The sequence below is a fragment of the Rattus norvegicus genome, chromosome 8, assembly GCF_036323735.1.
Source record: "Rattus norvegicus strain BN/NHsdMcwi chromosome 8, GRCr8, whole genome shotgun sequence".
Lineage (NCBI taxonomy): Eukaryota > Metazoa > Chordata > Mammalia > Rodentia > Muridae > Rattus > Rattus norvegicus.
Window position 1 is genome coordinate 122,254,283 of NC_086026.1, and position 11,576 is coordinate 122,265,858.

Below are 11,576 nucleotides of genomic sequence, written 5' to 3' on the forward strand. Positions count from 1 at the left end.
TAAGTGACAAGGAAGGCAGTCATGCTCTCTTCTAGAAAGATCTGAGTGCCTTAGGTCAAAGGCCAGTATTGGGCTGAGTGTCTGCTTTGCCCCTGGCGTGCAGAAAACACGCTACTGAGAAAAGGCAGAACCAGTTCAAGATGGGGGTCCTAGCTGTGTTTTTCTGGGTGAGAAACAGTTGGAGCTGGGACAGATGCTGTGGTACTCCATCTCCTATGTGCCCAGATGCCGCTGGCGACCACAAGGAGTTGAAAAGGCGATCCAAGGGTCTGCCCTTCTCTCGTGGGCCAGGCAGGAAGGGGATGGCTAAGCCCAGGACAGAGTGACTCCTAGTGTTAGCATTCTGTCTAAGCTCCACCCCCATAGCTACGTGGCAGCAGCCAGATATGCTCCACCCCACAGTTGCCTGGCAACAGCCAACTGTGCCTGACACTATAAAAGGGGCTGCTTGCCCCCTCCTCATTCTCTTTGTTCTTCTCTGCTTTTGCCCTCTTCCCTGTCCCTTCTCTCCCCATACCCCTTTCCCCCCACGTGCCCTTGGCCTCCTTTACTTCTCCCCGCCTGCTATTCTTCTCGTTAAACCTCTCCACGTGGAACCATGTTGGTTTGGTGCGTTCTGTCTGGACTCGAGCCAAGATTTAAACCCCAACACCTAGTGAGTACCAAAAGTAGAGAGGGGCTGGAAGAGAGGCCCGCTCTAGGAGATTTAGGCATGGCTCTTTACAAGGAAGGTCTCCCATGCGGCGATCCTTGATGAAGGAAACGGTCCTTGCTTGTCCAAACTGCTTTATAAATGGCGTTTCTGAATGCATCTTACTCAGGGTGAACCAAGGATCAAATACCTTTTGCAGGAAGGGATGCCCAGAAAGGATAACTCATTGGCTAAACACTCAGGGCCTATCTAGATAGCTCATCAGCACAGAGAACTAGTTTTTTATGCTAAGTGATGGGTTGTCATGGTCCTCTCAGTGGGTGTCATGGTTACGTGTTCCAGGACAGGTAAACCCTGGCCAGGAGCTGGTTCCAATGCCTGCCATTCTCAATTATGAGATTTACTGGAGTTTTTGAAGATCAAGTCTTATCAGTTTGTCTGTCTGGTGGCATGGTCCACTTGCCCCACAGGTACAGGAGGGGCCACTGCTGCTATCAAAAGGCAGTGAGTGGGAGAAGACATCAGCTGCCAGAGGGGACAGGCTAGGGAAGTCCCTGTCCTGTGGAGTTAAGGAGAAGGGGGAGGGCGAAGCTGCCAGGGCAAATAGTCTGATGTGCTGGCAGCAAGAGGACCTGTAGGTTGATGTCCTTATGCAGGTGAAGGCAGACAAGATAAAATAAGGCCTGTCATTGGATGAGAAGGAAGGGAGGCTGGAACAGAGATTTTAGAAGGGAGAAGAGAAGAGAGAGGGAAGGAGCAAGGAGGAAGAGCTAGGAGAACATGGAGGCAGATGCTAATAAGATTGTCCTCTGCCCATAGATACAGGTTGTCATGACTGTTTTTAAGGGATGGGTGTGTACAGGATTTTGTGCTGTCTAGATGGGCAAATTATATCTCATCAATTGGATCAGAGGTTGTGTGGTGTGTTCTTTCTTGTGGTGACTTAGTTGAGTCCACAGTAAGAGAACCTCGAGATAGGCGGGGTCTGTATGAAACTGGCATGGCAGCCACCCACCAAGGGAGCTGTGAGTGAGGGCAGGGTGCTGCGCTGGAAAAGCTCATGAATCCCGGGTCAGAGGGAGCCTGGGAGAGAAAGTGCTGAGTGATATGCAGAAACCAGTCTTCCGCCATTTTTTTATTTCATACCGTAACAAGGGCACAATGCTAGGAGGCATGCCAACAGGTAATTAGGCTCAGACGGGGGCCTGGAAACTGAGGATTCCAACTTCCCTGGTCAGTCACAACTCATCCAGAGTCTAGATCTTCAGCTACGTCAAGGTCCCAGCTGCTAGAGGTGGAGCTCAAGGTGGTGAGGTCCTCTCTTCCTGTCCTTGTCTCTCTCCTTCTTCACAGACTCTGTCCCTCATTCACAATGTCACCGAGGCCCCTCTGATTGCTCATGTGTGGACCTCTGACCAAAGCTAAGCAGACCAGAGATTCTAGAAGGCAACATGGAATTGGGATCAGTCTCCCTCTGTTTACCCCGTCCACCTGCTCACTCCTTCCTCGCCCTCCCCTCCCCTTCGAACTCTCACAGGGAGCTGTACCCTGTGCTCCCCTCACTAGCAAGCCCAGAGCCTTTGAGAGATAAGGGACAAGACCAAGAGTGGGCAAGCACAGGGCACAACTCCTTGTGAAAATGCCACAATCACACAGGGGAAGAGAGTTGACAGCCATTGGTCATAAATCCCAGTCAGAACCGGTTGTGATCTTTAGAACCCTGGGGCACAGGCCACCATAAAGCAGACAATTCTAAAAGTCCTTGAAGACGGTGGAGACCACACTCTTCATCTAATTCCATCTACAACCTGGGACAGCCACCTGAGTTGACACTCTCCAATTGTGATCTATGAGCATTTCCTTCCTTTCTGTTCTGCCATTAGCTCCTTAAGACCATGAGACATGGGGAACCCAAAATAAAACCAAAAATGAATGAATGAATGGATGAATGAATGAATTAGTTTTCTTGCCACTGTCTTATTTTATCTTGAAAGCCAAGGTCAGCATTGTAAACATGCTACAAGAAGGAATTATTTCAAATGTTTGAGACTTCCTTTGACATCTTAATTTATCATCTGAAATCATATCAAACCAGCATTCCACTCTGTGTCATCACTACAGAGTGTGTACAGGAAAATGGGGATGAGAAACAGGAAGAGGGAGGGAGGGAGGGAGGGAGGTGAGAAACTCCCCTGTTCTTACATGGCATCTTGGTATACACTATAGGTTAATCCTTCCAACAGCTCCATGAGGTCCCTGCAGGTCTCTAGGTGGGTGTGGCAGAGAGTGCAGGCTTGGAAGGAACCCCTGCTGTTTACTTAACCCTTTGTTGCTTGTTTCATCATCTGTGAGGATCGCACCAGGTGAACCTTAAATTAGTTGAGATATACAAAGCTCTGAGAAGGCCTGCTCTCACAGCGTGGACAGTGGGGAATCTGAGAAGGCCTGCTCTCATAGTGTGGGCAGTGGGGAAATGTTGGCTATAATCATTATGACCATGACATAATTTAATTAAATAAATAAGGTAGGATTGGGGATAGAGCTCAGAGGGTGGAGGGCTCACCTAGTGTGCATGAAACGCTGGGTTTGCTCTCTAACACCACATAAACTATGTGTGATGGTGCACACGTGTAATCCCAGCTCTAGAGGAGGCAGATGAGGGTTCAATGGCACTCTTGGTTATAGTTACATAGTGGATCTGAGAACAGCCTGCGATAGGTGAGATGCCGTTTCAAAACAAAAGATAAAATGAAGACGGAAAAAGGAGAGAGGGAAGGAGGGAGGGAGGAAGGGAGGGAGGGAGGAAGGGGAGGAGGGTAGGAGGGAAGGCAAGGAAAGGGAAGGGGAGGGGAGGGGAGGGGAAGAAGAAGGGAGGGGAGGGGAGGAATTTAAGGCACAGAAGAAAGGTCATGCCCAGCAGGTAGCAGAGTCAGAGTCTGGCCACTATGCTCTGTAACCATGGTTCTTGTTCTCCCCAGGTCCCATACTCTATCTTAGGGACCAGGAGACTCAAACTGACCCAAAGGAAAAAGGAGAAAACGATACAGCTACCTGGGCCTCTTGTGTGTATGGACCAGATTCACTTTTCTCTAGAAAATCACTCCAATGTCAAGCATAATAGGAGGGCTAGAGAGATGACTCAGTGGTTTAAAATGCATGCTGCTCTCACAGAGGACCCAAGTTCAGCCCCCAGCACCCACATCAGGTAGATTACAGTAGTCTGTCACTCCAGCTCCTGGGGATCCAAACACCTCTGACCTCCAAGGAGTTCTGGACTCACGTGCACAGACAGAAACATGCATATAATTAAAAATAATAGAAACAACTCTTAAAATAATATTAATAATAAAATTAAAGGTTTAAAAAAATCTCACGGGAAATAGCTAAGTTTCACTCGCAATGTGACAGATTCAAGACCAGCTATGAAGCCCAGGGAGGAGCTCGCAAGGGCATCTCGGGTGTACGTCAGACAAGACTGCCAGAGCACAGTTGTCTGAACAAGATGGTGCTCTCCAGGGGTCAAAAACCTCCTCCTTTGAAAGAACACGAAGCCGTCAGCAAACCGTGAGGACAGGGTGCTGAAGAGGAAGGTGCTTCAATGGAAACAGGCCCTGCGTTTGCAGGAAGCAGTCTGTTACCAAGACAAGTGGAAGACGGAAAAATTTCCAACTATAAATAACCCCGCACTGGTGATTTCTCCAGAGATAAAGCTAAAAAGCACCCTGGGGTCCATGTAAGCCCACATCTCAAAGCTCCTCCTAGCAGGAAAAGTTTATGTATAAAGAATTCATTTTGTTCAGATATGGCCAGAAAGAAAGAAAGAAGGAAGGGAGGGAGGGAGGGAGGGAGGAAGGGAGGGAGGGAGGAAGGAAGGAAGGGAGGAAGGGAGGAGGGAAGGAAACCAAACAACACATGCAAGCTAACAACAAAGAAAAATGAAAACATTGGCCAGAAAAGAAATTAATTGTTCACAAAGAGCAGGGAAACACCATCACCATGCACACAAAAGTGTTTGTTTTTTTTTTTAAAAAAAGCATTTTTCTTTTTTAATCTTCGGTGTAAGGAGCAGAAGGCGCTGTTTCCTGAACTGGGTTTAGCAAGCATTTGCTGAGGACAGGACACCAGAAGCACGGCCCCTCACAGATAAAAGTAAGTAGGTGTGGAAAGAGAACATCCAAATTAAAAGACTTGTTCGGATCAAGTAATATAAAGAGGGAAAGGCAGCATTCAGAAGGTAAGAACACACTTTCGAAATGTCTGGTAATGAGGAAATATCTAAAATATTCAAGGGACTCCCACAACTCTACACAGGGCTGGAGCGATGGTTCGTTCATTCACAGGACTCAGGTTCAGTCCCCAGAACCCACGTGGAGGCCCACAATCCTCTGTGATTCTAGTACATATTGATAAAAAAGAGCTACCATGAAGAAAGCCCATGATAGACAATATCAAGGTATAGCTTAGATATTCAGAAACAGTACTTTGAGCAGCCAAGCAAAGGGCCCAATTTACCTTAAAGTTAAAAAAAAAATACAAAAATACAAACACCTCCATGCCTCAAACAGTACCTCAGCACTACAAAAGATGCTGGGGCTAGAGGATGCCCCAGTGGTTAAGAGCGCTTGATAATCTTGACAGAGGAGCTTCACAAAATCACAGCCAGAAATAACTCTATTTCCAGAGATTCTGATGCCCTCTGCTGGTCACTGCAGGCTCCTGCATACACTCGGTTCCCATAAACTCACACATACACACATATATTTAATAATCATAATAATAATAATCACATATATATTAAAATGATGCCATAGGAAAATGCTAATAAAGTCCTCACACAAACTAGGAACGCAGGACTTGACATCCAATCTTTGCTCAGAGAAAAGAGCAACACTTTAAAATGCAAGATCCCGGGGAGCAAATTCCTGAGCTTTCCTTTCAGTGATAGAGGATCAGATTAAACGTGAATGAGCCAAGTGATGAGGAGAAAAGGATGTTGTCACTGAAAAGGAATGGCAGGGCTGTGACGTTCACCTCCGCAAGCAACTCGATTGGGCGGAGAGAGGCTTAGGAAACCGGGGGAGCAAATGCTATGCAACCAGTGAGGAGGTTCCCAGAGGAACCTGCAACTGAGAGGCAGACATTCCCTGAGGGTGACAGCGCCATCCCACAGACCGGAACACATCTGGAACAGACGCAGAAGTGGGTAAGGCCTGCTAACATCAGCTCATTCTCTCCGTCGGCCACAGTGAGAGAAACAGCTTTGTCCCATCATGCCCTGCGGTGGCAGCGGTCTAGCTCACCAAACTCCCACACACAACCGAACCAGCCAACTGCAGGCTTTACTTCTGAAGCCAGGAGCCGAAATACGACTCTTCTCCTTCTAAATTGCTTTCCTTAAAATCTTGCCATGGCAATTTAAAAAAACAAAAATTATGAGGCGGATGAAGAATGACCCACTTCACTGAAGGGTTGTGACAGGGACAGCTATGAACTCACATGGTGGCAACTGTAAGAAGGACGGAGAGAGGGCAGCAACAGCAGAAGGTGACTTGAGCTTGGTTTCAGCTTTTCTAGGCTGGGGGCAAAACTTGAAACAAACAGGATTTAAGTGTATACATTAAAACACTGGATATTCGAAGGGTTGGGGGGAGTCCAACCAGAGTTGCATACAGAAAAAGGAAGGTGTGGAACCGGAAGAGAGAAGGTGTAATGACTAGAGCCAAGTCAACAGAGTCTATAGATACAAGACCTGATTCCCACTGTGGCCAAGCAGAGAGCAATGGGCTGAAGGATCACCGGCAACAGCAGTGCCCTCAAGCTCAAAGCCTGCAGCCTGCAGCCACTGCTACTCTGTCTGCTACAGCCAGGCTATCTCAGGCCCTCCAGACTGCCCACTTACAGCAGCCACCCTGCTGCCGACCCATACAATCTTGAGCTAAGAGAGAACCTGGTGTTGGGCACAGGGATATGGGAGACAAGCTTCAAGTGGCCTCTTTGCGTTGAGTTCTGCTTTAGGAACAGTTTTAGGGGGCAACCCACATTTTGGGTTCAGATTATATGTATCTGGCCTCCAACTCTTCTGCTTGCCATCTGTGCCCACAGGAGACCCATCTAACCTCTCTGGGCTTGTTTGGTCATTAAGTCTCCAAGCTAAGAGTGAGGACCAGATGGAGTCGGCCCACAGGGGAGTGTCAGGATTGGAGACAGTGAATATAGTGTCTACCATGACAGTTCACAAGCCACACAGAGGCAGTGGATCTGTCTACTTGGCTGCCACACTTGCCCTCAAAGCCTGCCCTGGGAGCTCCCTGCTGAAGGGCAGATCATAAAATTGTCAGTCAGCCATGACATCAGAGGAAGATGTTAATGATGGCCACCGGCACTGTCAGACTTCTCCATTGTTACACACACACACACACACACACACACACACACACACATACACACCACCCTTCTTCCATGATCAAGTATCAAGCCCTTTCTGAAGAAAGTACGGAACCAGAGGTTCTCGTGGGCTGCAGGGACTTGATTCTGTAAGAACACAGATGGACCCCTCCAGGGAGAGACTGATCGCTCCATTCCTCCCCCGCTGTCTCTTCTGCTTTTCACCTCCACAAGGTGTCATTGTCTCCATCTGTTCTTCAAAAACTTCCATTTCCAGATGCTTCTCTGCTCGTTAGTTGTGCCTTTGGACAGCGGTCTTCCAAATAAACATGAGTAGAATGTTCGCCCAGTAATTTAGAGCTTATTCTAATGCCCTCACACTGAGAAAGCAAATTATATAGGAATTAATGTAGATGAATCGTGATGGTGTATTTGAGACACGGATAATAAGAATAATTAGTATTTATTATTTAAAGAATGTTAAGTGTTTACACAGTTTCTCCTAGCGACCCCTTATGGTAATACCAGTGAGAAGAAAGACTCCCGTGTGGCAAGATTAAATAGGGAAAACGAGGTGTAGGTCAGATAATGTGCCAGTTAACGCTCCCTAAGTGAGTGGCAGAGCCTCCCTACCTCTGTTGACCACCAACTTAGTTAGCAGCACACCTGGGGGAAACAACTTTTGGAAGCAAAGGTTTACTTTAGCTCACAGATTCAAAAGATTTACTCCATAATCGTGAAGACGGGGTTCATGATGGTGGGAGTGTTCGTGGCAGCAACCCAGAAGCAGAGACCATGTCTGGGACTATGGGCGGGGACAAACTCCAAAGCCCCGCCCCTTAGTAACCAACTTCTTCTAGTCCGGCTGTGCGTTCTAAAGGATCGCCAGTCCTCACAATGTGCCCTAAGCTGGGTACCTACTGCTTAAAAAAGAAAAAAATGAGCATATAAGGATGTTTCAGATTAAACCATAACAACCCGTAACTCTTCCTGCGATTCCCACTGCAAATGCAAGAGGCTTGTTCTAACCCCTCGAGCTTAAGTGCCTACAGAGGATACCTGAGGAGTTTCCCCAGCAACCCTGTCAGGGTAAGGTCTGGGCAGCTTGCGACAGACTCTAGGCTGGGGGCCAGCAGTCTTGGAGGGTCACTCCAAACCAGAAAAAGCTTACATGAGGAGCCGGAAGAGATGGAAATCATGGGCAGAGTGTACGGGAAGTAAAGCAAATGCCAACCGGAATTCCTAAGGAAAGTCGCCTGCTACGGATTCCCGGCTCCTCAGCAATTCTCCTGCCTCCACACTGAGCACCTGACTCACCACTACCACCATCTTCTTTTTAACTCTCTTATTCTTCCCTCAATTTTCACTTTTTTTTTTTTTATAGAGAAGTGTGTTGCCGGGCTAACTGGCCCGTGGGTTTCCCAGAACTCTATCTACCCCTCTCACTTCCCCTATAGAGGCATGGGAATTACAGATGTGTTCTACAGAGCCTGGCCTACATGGGCTCTGGGGATTTGAACTCAGCTCCTCATGTTTGTACGATAAGCATCTCCCAGGTCACTTTCTTTAGAGTGTGTACCTAAGTGTTTGCATAGTGCGTGCATGCGAGTGTGTGTGTGTGTGTGTGTGTGTGTGTGTGTGTGTGTGTGTGTGTGTGTTTGTACACATGAGTTCTTGTGCACATGCATCCCCAGTGTACCTGTGGAGGTCTGAGGACAACTTGTGGGAGTTGGTTCTCTCCTTCCAGTGTGTGGGTTCTAAGGTTCTAGCAAGAGCCTTTATTGAGTCATTTCCCATTCATTCTTGAGACAGACCTCACACTATAACCTGGTTTAGCCTGCTTTACTCAGAAACCCAGGCTGGCCTTTAACCAGTGATAATACTGAAGCCTCGCCCTCCCTCCACATATGGCCCAGAAATGGTTTTGAAAGAGTCTTTCCCTGATACCCACATTCCTAGATTCCTTCAACAAGGCACTTGAGGAGGTGTAAGCCCAACCCTCCCCCTTCTTGGCCTGGGAAGAAAGTGGACCACAGCGGGCATAGCCAGTTTTCCATTTGGTGCCTCCTGCTTCCCATCTGGCTTGCCAGCTGAGGCCTTACTCAGCCATTCTGGTCCTCTCTCTGACCCTCTGGTCCTCTGTTTACAATTTCTTCTTGCTCCAGCATGTTCTAATGGCACCTGTCTAACAACACTGGTTTCCCTGATTCTCACAGCTCAGAATGCCTCTTCCCTCCTCCCTCCCTCCCCCACCTCCTCCTTTTCAATGGGGAATCCAAGCCAGGCCACCTGCTGGCTGAGGGGCCCATGCTTTCTCTCTGCCCAGGCTAGCAGATGGAGCATTAAAATAATTTTCCGTGGTGATCCCTTTTACTCAACCCCCTTCTGAAGAGTCCAACCTTCAGATCGGACCTTGATCAGACCAAGGTTCAGAATATGATTTTCCTGAGCCTCGTGGCTCCAACTGTCAAGTAATAATAATCTTGGCCATTTTAAGGGCTGACATTTACCAAGTGGAAGACAAGTAGCCAAGAGCATGATATGAGTTTCCTCAGTGAGTGTGAACAGACAGCATGAGATTCAGGAAAAAAAAGTCTAGGAGAGAGAGAGAGAGAGAGAGAGAGAGAGAGAGAGACAGAAGTGACAACTCAAGACTGTCTCAAGCCTGGAAGCAGGGAAGGATCTAGACATTAGGTGTTAGCACTTTAATTGTGTATCTATCGAATTATCATCCTGTGAAAATTGTGCAGATATTAGGGCAGGTCTTGGGGGGATGATTAAACCACAAGCATGAGGATCTGAGTTCAGTGCCCTAGAAAAGCTGAGTGTGGAAGGAAGCATCTGCCTGCAAGACCAGGACAGGGAGGTAAAGACAGGAGGATCCCTGGTGAGATTAGGGAGCTCCAGGTTCAATGAGAGACCCTGTCTCAAAAGAACTGAGGGTTACACAGTGTTGACCTCTGGTCTCCATATGTGTATGTATACCTATGTGTGTGCAAACACACACACACACACACACACACACACATCAATTTGAAAAGAACTGTTCCTGTCTAAAAGCACCACAGGGACAAAATGGGGAAGATACTGAAGAGAGAAGTCAAGCATGGCTGTCCTCTGAGAGGCCCTACCATCAGCTGACTGAAACAGATGCAGATACTCACACCCAACCATTGGACTGAGGTTGAATTAGGGCAAGGATTGAAGAAGCTGAAGGGGAGGTTGACCCCATAGGAAGACAAAGAGCCTCAACTAACCCAGACCCCAGGGAGCTCCCAGGGACTGAACCACCAACCAGGAGCACACATGGGCTGGTCTGAGGCACATACACAGCAGAGGTCTGCCTGGTCTGGCCTCAGTGGGAGAAGATGAGCCTAATCCTTGAGAGACCTGAGGCTCCAGGGAAGGTAGAGGCCTGATAGGGAGGATCACCCTCTCGGAGGCAAATGGGAGGAAGAGTGGGATGAGGAACCATGGGAGGGGACATGGGGGGGGGAGTAATGGCTGATGATGATGATGATGATGATAATGATAATAATAATAATACTTAAAGAAATGGCTCCACAACCACAAAGCTGGTAAGAAACAGGGATCCTAAATCATGCCACGTACACATAATTCAGTTTCATAATGCAAAATACGTATTTTTGATGTAAGAGAAAGAAACTGCCCCTGCTTCCTATTCAATCCTGAGGAGAAAATCCAGTTGTTTTGTTTTCCTAATCTTCAGGTGTCTTTTCATCACTCGCCTTTTCAGAAGTTAATTTCCCTCCTAAGCAGGTCAACAGTACAGCATGCGTCCTGCTGTCAGCTCCGGCATTGCCTACCTGGAGTTGTGTCTCTGTTTGAATTTTAAACCAGATCTGCACTCTTCAAGGTGACTCTTGACTCCCACAGCAACTATTTACGAAAGAACTGGGACCGGGTCTGTTGGCGCCCAAGCTCAAACCCAAGACTTCAAACCCCAGTATCTACAGACTGGCCATTCCTGAGGGTAAGAAAAGGTGAGTGACAGTCCTGACAACGGCAGGGGGAACCTTGACCGAAGAAGCAGCTTTCCCCTCCAATAAGAGTCTGGAGGAGGCTGGCAATTTCAGATATGGGAAGGGAAGCTGAAATCTGAGAAAACCTGGCACATTGCTAGTACCCCAAATGGGACCGGGCTCACCGGCAGGATCCCTGCATGTTCCTGATACCAAGTAGGTGCTAGACTGTAATTATAACTTTTATTCTGTGTTAATTGTTACCTGGGAGGCTTACTGCCTCTGTCTGCTAACCCAGGCCTAGCCCTAGAAGCTTCTATGTTCCGTACAATCTTATCTAGGCCCAGAATACTTTCGGCCTCTGAGACTTAGCACTGAATAAGCTCACCCTTTCTTAGCTCTTTCTGAACTCTGGCTGGCTGGTTTAACTCAGCTGTTCTGGCTCAAACTCCTCTCCAAGCTGACTGATCCAACCTAGCTTCTCTCAGTTCTTCCTGAAATGCTCTGCTTGACCTCAAACTAACTCTGGCAATATATCCTAATCTTCTGGCTGCTTC

General features: G+C 47.8%; 1 long non-coding RNA gene across 6 annotated transcripts in view; it reads left to right on the plus strand.

The window, feature by feature from the left end:
- Positions 1–260: 260 nt before the first annotated feature.
- LOC120094273 (uncharacterized) overlaps positions 261–11,576 on the plus strand; it is a 17,467-nt gene continuing 6,151 nt past the window's right edge. The window contains exons 1-4 of one of the 6 annotated variants that reach the window (XR_010054284.1): positions 261–655; positions 3,631–4,385; positions 4,716–4,801; positions 10,814–11,040. This is a non-coding gene — a long non-coding RNA (uncharacterized LOC120094273). The remainder of the gene's footprint in view (positions 656–3,630; positions 4,386–4,715; positions 4,802–10,813; positions 11,041–11,576) is intronic. The other 5 variants (XR_010054285.1, XR_010054286.1, XR_005488506.2 and 2 more) reach the window with 5 other exon arrangements.